The sequence below is a fragment of the Hyposmocoma kahamanoa genome, unplaced genomic scaffold, assembly GCF_003589595.1.
Source record: "Hyposmocoma kahamanoa isolate Upper Pololo Valley unplaced genomic scaffold, ASM358959v1 289, whole genome shotgun sequence".
Classification (NCBI taxonomy): Eukaryota; Metazoa; Arthropoda; class Insecta; order Lepidoptera; family Cosmopterigidae; genus Hyposmocoma; species Hyposmocoma kahamanoa.
The window spans coordinates 1,343,430-1,350,150 of NW_020653777.1; positions in this window are offsets into that span (position 1 = coordinate 1,343,430).

The window sequence follows — 6,721 nt, forward strand, 5'->3', positions numbered from 1 at the left end:
GGGCACTGCCACTGCGCTCGTCATCCTGAGACAGAAGTTAACAAGTCCCATAAGCCTGTAATATCACCATACAATTTTATACATACATACATCCATATAATTTCACCATAAAATTCATTGTAATTAACCAGCCACTAAGTGCTTTATACTGGCCACATCGTTGTTCCTACTAAATACAAAGCAAAGAAGCATTCAGACCTATACAAAAACCTTTCTATTACCGTCTATTTGTCTCATCATAGCACTCTTAATAACCATAAAACTTTTCAAAAACCGTCCATTTGTGTCAATATAGTACTGAGTCTTCAACAAAGCCATTTCCACATGAAACTTGACTTGAATGTCTACGCAGCGTAAAATCGCGCGTATGTGTAAAGATAGACGATTAGCGACTGCCTGCATGTCTACTACACCACGTTTGTATCGCGTTTACGTCGCTGTTAAAAAACGCCGCGTGTAACCGCTCCAAGATTGATAGATTTATTTATTTATTTGGAAACAATGTAGGTACAAAGATTAAATGGGTAATAAGTACATACCTTTTGGGGTGCATCAATATCTTTTTAAATCTACTTATTTTTTATTGAGATTTTAGCTTCCTTGAGTGACTATGTCCACCACATGGGAGGAATACTGGATTCTCTACTGAAGGGACATGTTCAAAAACTTGTACAAGTTTAGAGTTCCAATACATACAGGCTCTCTGAGCCAACAATTAATTTGTCCATTGCATGAACTTACATTCCCTAACATTGTACCCCCAGGGTTATGTTACGGTTACATTCCACCAATACATGATACAGATCTTCTATTTTATTGCAAGTACCGCACAATGGGAATGGTTTAAAACCTATCTTATGAAAGAATTTATTAGTTGCAATGTGACCAGAACACAGCCTAAAAGCTGACATAAGATATTTCCTTGCTATATTGACAGAATCAAACCAGGGTACCCACTGTGGATTACTCTGGATGGTTCTGTACCATATTCCAAGGCCTTTATTCACCAACTGTTAATTAATTATTATTAAACATAATATTTAAATTGTAAAAAATTAGCATCTTATAATTAACATTATTTAGACTTCAGATCATTAAATACTCTTAAAATTACATATCAGAAACTGAACTATTTGGGCTTATAGGAGAAGTCTCCCACACTGTAGTAACATCCATTTAACAAGAGAAACCTCAGCTTGGTTTTAAACACATTGTCACTTGCTACTTTCTTGATCTGGTATTTTATATATAAATTAATATGCAGATGGAAGAATTAAAATTTTTTTGTTTATAAAATGTGACCTACATGTATCTCTTGGGTGTACAATGTTTATGATGTGTAGGCATTTCTTTTGGAAGATAAAAAGATCATTTGCTTCGGTGCTATGGCCCCACATAATAATGCCGTAGCATAGCCACTCATATGCATAGTAATGCGGAGAGTGCACTTTCGCTTTTGATGTTGGCTTTTAGAACGGTTAGTGCTTAAATAAGCTTGGATTATTTAGATTGGATATTTTAATATGGTTTGTCCTAGTGTAAAATGTGTTGTTTCTTCTATATTGAGACTAGATTGAATTGTAATGGACATTTGAACACTTAAACAAACCCATTTAGGCCTAAGAATTAAAACTGTGTAAATTATTTTTATGATGATTAATATTACTATAGATTTAAAAAACATATGGTTCCATGCTGCCATTCCAGAAAGATACTATGTTAGAAGTTTCCAGAAATCAAATTTTATCATCAAACTGCAATACTTGCTCTCCTCCATATCATAACTAAAACATTTTTAGCAAAATAGAGTTATTAGGATATCTGGAATCAAAATAACAAGATCAACCGCTTCTAATCAGTTTTCTATATTATATTAAGACTAAGTTTTATTATTAAAAAGAATCAGTGTAATTGACATTTTAAAAAAATTCAATGCCAATATTTCTAATGTTACTAAAATACAAATATGTTAGTAGAAGGGCAGAATAATAGGCTGTATGCTTAGAGTAGAGAATCTGCCCAAAAAAACTTTAAGATAAGTCTATAATGATAATGTTTGTATTCTTTAGATACTTCTAAAAATAATAAATAAACAATTATTTGAAATAACTGGGTCAACTATTAGAGTTTAGAACAAACAGTTAGAAACGAAACCTGTTTTATCAACTTTGTTGTAATCGTCGTTTGTAATTTTGCGTATCTATTCTGCAATATCGATATTGCAAAAAATATAACATAAAGCATGATAATTAAAAGTCAAGGTTATAGAATTATCCATTAAAGTACTGTGGCTATTATATCAAAGTCCAACAAAGCACAAGTAACATATTCACATCCGCATTTTTCATAATCGTCAAAAGTATTCCGCAAGATGCAACCGATCGCGATGGTGCAATACAGGAAAACTTTTCTTACACGTAAAAATACTGATTTATTCAACTGAACTTACCCGAAAGGGTTCTCAGATTATTCAGCTGTGATTTTTTTTCAGATTTTTCTTCAAAATATTAGTACAAGACGCCACATAAAAATCTTACAAAACGAATGACAGAAACACACTGTCAAAATGACAGCAAGAGAAATTCGTTACCAGCGTTGCCAATGCCAATTGTTCAAAATCCCCAAAAACCACGGTTAAAATCCTCAAATTTGGGGAGAACAAAGTTCATATTCCCTACAAATTCCCCACATCTCGAGTTTTTATTATTTATTACAAACACATCGCTTAAAAATAATTATAACAAAGAATTAAGAAATTCAAAATGTAATCATTTAATACGTTTGCTGTGAATGTAAACAGAATGTAAAATGTAAAGTATATTATAAAATTACATGACCTGAAATCGTTTATTTATTTTAATGAGATTCAATATTAATCAAACTTTGAAAAAAAGAATCATTTTTCTTTGCCTCACAAAGTTAAGTAACTTAATTATTTTGTTGCGCATTTGGTGACACTATGGTTAATGTTAAAAAAAATCAATGAATAAATTAAGTTCCGACCTATATTTAATATTTAAAGTTGACGAGTACCGAGTGGCAAGTTGTGGCGTGGCGGCAAGTAGCTGCTCGGCTTTGTTTATCAATAGCTTTCCGTTTCCAATTTTCGTCGGAACCACATTTTCCTCACATAGCGCCAATCCCCACAAAATTTCAAATTTAGTTGAAATTCCCCGCAATTTGGGGTATTCCCCACAAATTGGCAACCCTGTTCGTTACGTTTTATATACTGTGCAGAGCAAATGTCATTCTTGACATTATGGCGCATTTACACCGGGTCGTCTGCCGACCTTCGACCGACGACTTCCCTTGCCGAAGGCGACCGCGACACAGTCGACTCTCCGTTTATACCGAGTCGTCTGCCGTAGACTTGTGCCTGATCGATCCTTAGCGGGAGCGATCCTAGTTAGTTCAATCGGTCAACTGAACTAGGTCGGGCTTCTAGTTCATTTAGTTCATTAGTTAGTTAGTTAGTTCGTCAAATTTGTCTTGCCTTGCTCGGACATTGACCGAACGCTCCAAACTAGTAATTTTATTCACATGAACTACTACAGACTTCTAGTATTATGAGGTCAATAGTACACTGTACTAAATATTTAAAAATACAATTTGTATGGAATCGGTACTACATATTTGATTTTCCTTCATATTTTACAGATTTAAGCTGTCATTCTAACTAAATATCCTTTTTTACAATACAAGAATTTTAGTTAGAATGATGTGTTTAAAAACCCACATTTATGTACAACTATTTCATATACTCGTACACGTAGGTTGACATTATACAAACAGATACCTACTACACCTACCAAAAAATAGAAGCACTTACTTTTTGCAAACTTGTATATATACATAACGTAGATACGTATTACAGACTTAGAACGGGCTGGCAACGTTCAATCATACTTCCCACTCGAACTTGTACTAAAAGTAGTGAACAATCGCTATCTATCCCGCTCGCACCGTTCCTACTGAATAAAAGACAGGTGAACTATCAACGCAGACAGTGCCTAGTTCGTACTGAATTAAAAAGAACGATGAACTATTAAAACAAGACGAACTAGTTTATGTCGGTCAGTGTCGGGAATATATTCCTAATAGTTCGTAGTACATGAACTATACAATACTTCGCCTTACTGAAAGCGCTTACCCAATCGCTTCGGTCGACTTCGATTGCAAACTACCGTCAGCTTTAGATGACTCACTATTTACTCCGGTTAGTTTGCCACATTCGGCAAGCAAGTGCAAAACGACGGAGCCATACATTTAAAAAACTTGAACTTGAACTTGAAGCGAAGGTCGCTTGACGACATGGTGTAAATACGCCATTACAGTCGTCGCGTTAAAAGGTGAGGAAATGTATTCGATTCGAACTTCATCATTCTTTACAATAAGTAAACCATTCGTTCATCTACAAGAATGAACAAGTCAATATATTTCCGAAAAATTTCAAATAGTGAAATTTCCGGAACATTTTCTGAAAAATTTGAAAAATATAATTCGAGGGTTCATGTTTAGATATATTTTTTTGAAGTTTAAAGGCCTATTCACACACAACAGGGCCGAGCGCGAGACGTAGGCGGACCGTGTTAGTGTGTATGAACTCCGGGCTAGTCCCGACGCCTTCCGGGACACGGACATGTGTGAACGAGTTCATACAAAATATACGCAGCGATATTTTTTTGAGCCCCTACCGGACCACGACCCGTTTATGTTCCGGGCACCACCCTAGTCCTTTATTTAGCATGAATTATAAACTAAAATTGTACAACTGAAAGCAAGTTAGAGTAAACGAGATTTAATATGATTGGACAACAGCAAAAAAAAAGAATCACAGGTAAAAAATGTTTGTATTGGATCCATCGTTTTCGTTCTGTGTCTTTTACTTTTGATAGGATCAACGTCAAATGTAGCAAACTATAGGAAAAAAATTTAGAAAAATATTAATTTAATAAAATAAAAAATTCTCAAAATGTACATTTTTCCTTGACCGAAAACTAAATTGTTTTACAAACCGTTCTCCACAACAGCGGTCAGCTATAGAGGTTTCAGGAATAAATACCTTGCTGCCCAATTGTAGGCGTTTTCGATCGGAACCGACTGTGCCATTGCCGGGGAATCGCCTCTCCCAATTAAAAATTAAAAATTAAACTTATAGGTCTTGAGGGAGGGGAGAGTCTAAAAAAGATTTATTATTAATAGGGGTTAAAGTATGAAATTGCCGATTTGTACTGAAAATCTAAATTGTTTATTTTTTAAATTTTTAACAAATTTATTTAATCAAAATAGTTGCCATTATTATCTATACATTGCTGCCATCTAATGGGAAGGTTATTAATGCCTTTGCGATAGAACTCCGACGATCTAGACTGCACAAACTGTGTGAAAGCATTTTGTACTGCCTCCTGGGAAGAAAACTTCTTGTCACGTAGATAATTGTCCAAATCACGAAAAAAATGGTAGTCCGTTGGAGCAAGGTCTGGTGAATACGGAGGATGACGAATGGTTTCTAACTGCAGTTCCTGAAGGGTCAAAATGGTTTCTCGTGCTGTGTGAGGTCTCGCGTTGTCGTGGAGCAATAATGGTGAAGATCGATTCATGAGTCGGGGCTGTTTTACTGCTAGTTTTGTCAACATGGTTCGGAGTTCGGCACAATAGACATCTGCCGTTATTGCTTGACCAGATCGGAGAAAACTATAGTGAATAACACCATGCTGAGACCACCAAACAGTTACCATTACCTTTTTATTGGTAAGTTTTGCTTTAGGACACTGTTGTGGCATTTGACCTGGGGTCAGCCTTTGCATTTTTCTTTTCCGGTTATCATAAAGAATCCACTTTTCATCACATGTTACAATTCGATCCAATATTCCTTCATTTCTGTACCGGTTCAACAAGGCAACACAAGTTTCAACACGCGTTTCTTTCTGCAGATCAGTCAAATCATGAGGCACCCATTTTTCGTATTTTTTTATTTGACGCAAGTGAGTCAATATTGTGGGTAAGGTAACGTTAAACCATGCCGCTAATTCCTGGGTAGTTTGACTAGGATCGGCTTCCACTATCTCTCTTAATTCATCGTTATTCACCTGTGTGGGCGGTCTTCCTCGTGGCTCGTTCTTTAAGTCGAAATTTCCATCACGAAAGCGTTTAAACCAAAATCGCACGGTGCGTTCATTAGTAGACCCCTCTCCAAACGCAGCATTGATATTGCGGGCTGTTTCTGCCGCGTTAGTTCCGCGTCGGAACTCGTATTCAAAAATCACTCGAATTTTCGCAGTATCCATCTTTCTTGTCTAAATTGAATAACAAAAACAATTGAAAGTCGATATTCAAATGTTTCAAATTTAAAAAAAAAAATCACAGAAACCATTTGAAAAAAGTTTCATTCGAAAACCTCAAACCATGAAGATTCTATGAAAATTCAAAGAACCTATTGCAATAAAACGGCAATTTCATACTTTAACCCCTAATATTATTATTATTATTATTATATTTATTTTAAACTCTCGTCTCTCCCAAGGCCTAAAAGACTAATTTTGAATTTTTATTATTATTATTATTTTTATTTTTATTTTAATCTTATTTTCTTATTTTTTATTATTATTTTATTTTTATTTTTATTTTTATTTTTATTGTTATTTTTATTATTATTATTATTATTATTATTATTATATTTATTTTAAACTCTCGCCTCTCCCAAGGCCTAAAAAATTAATTT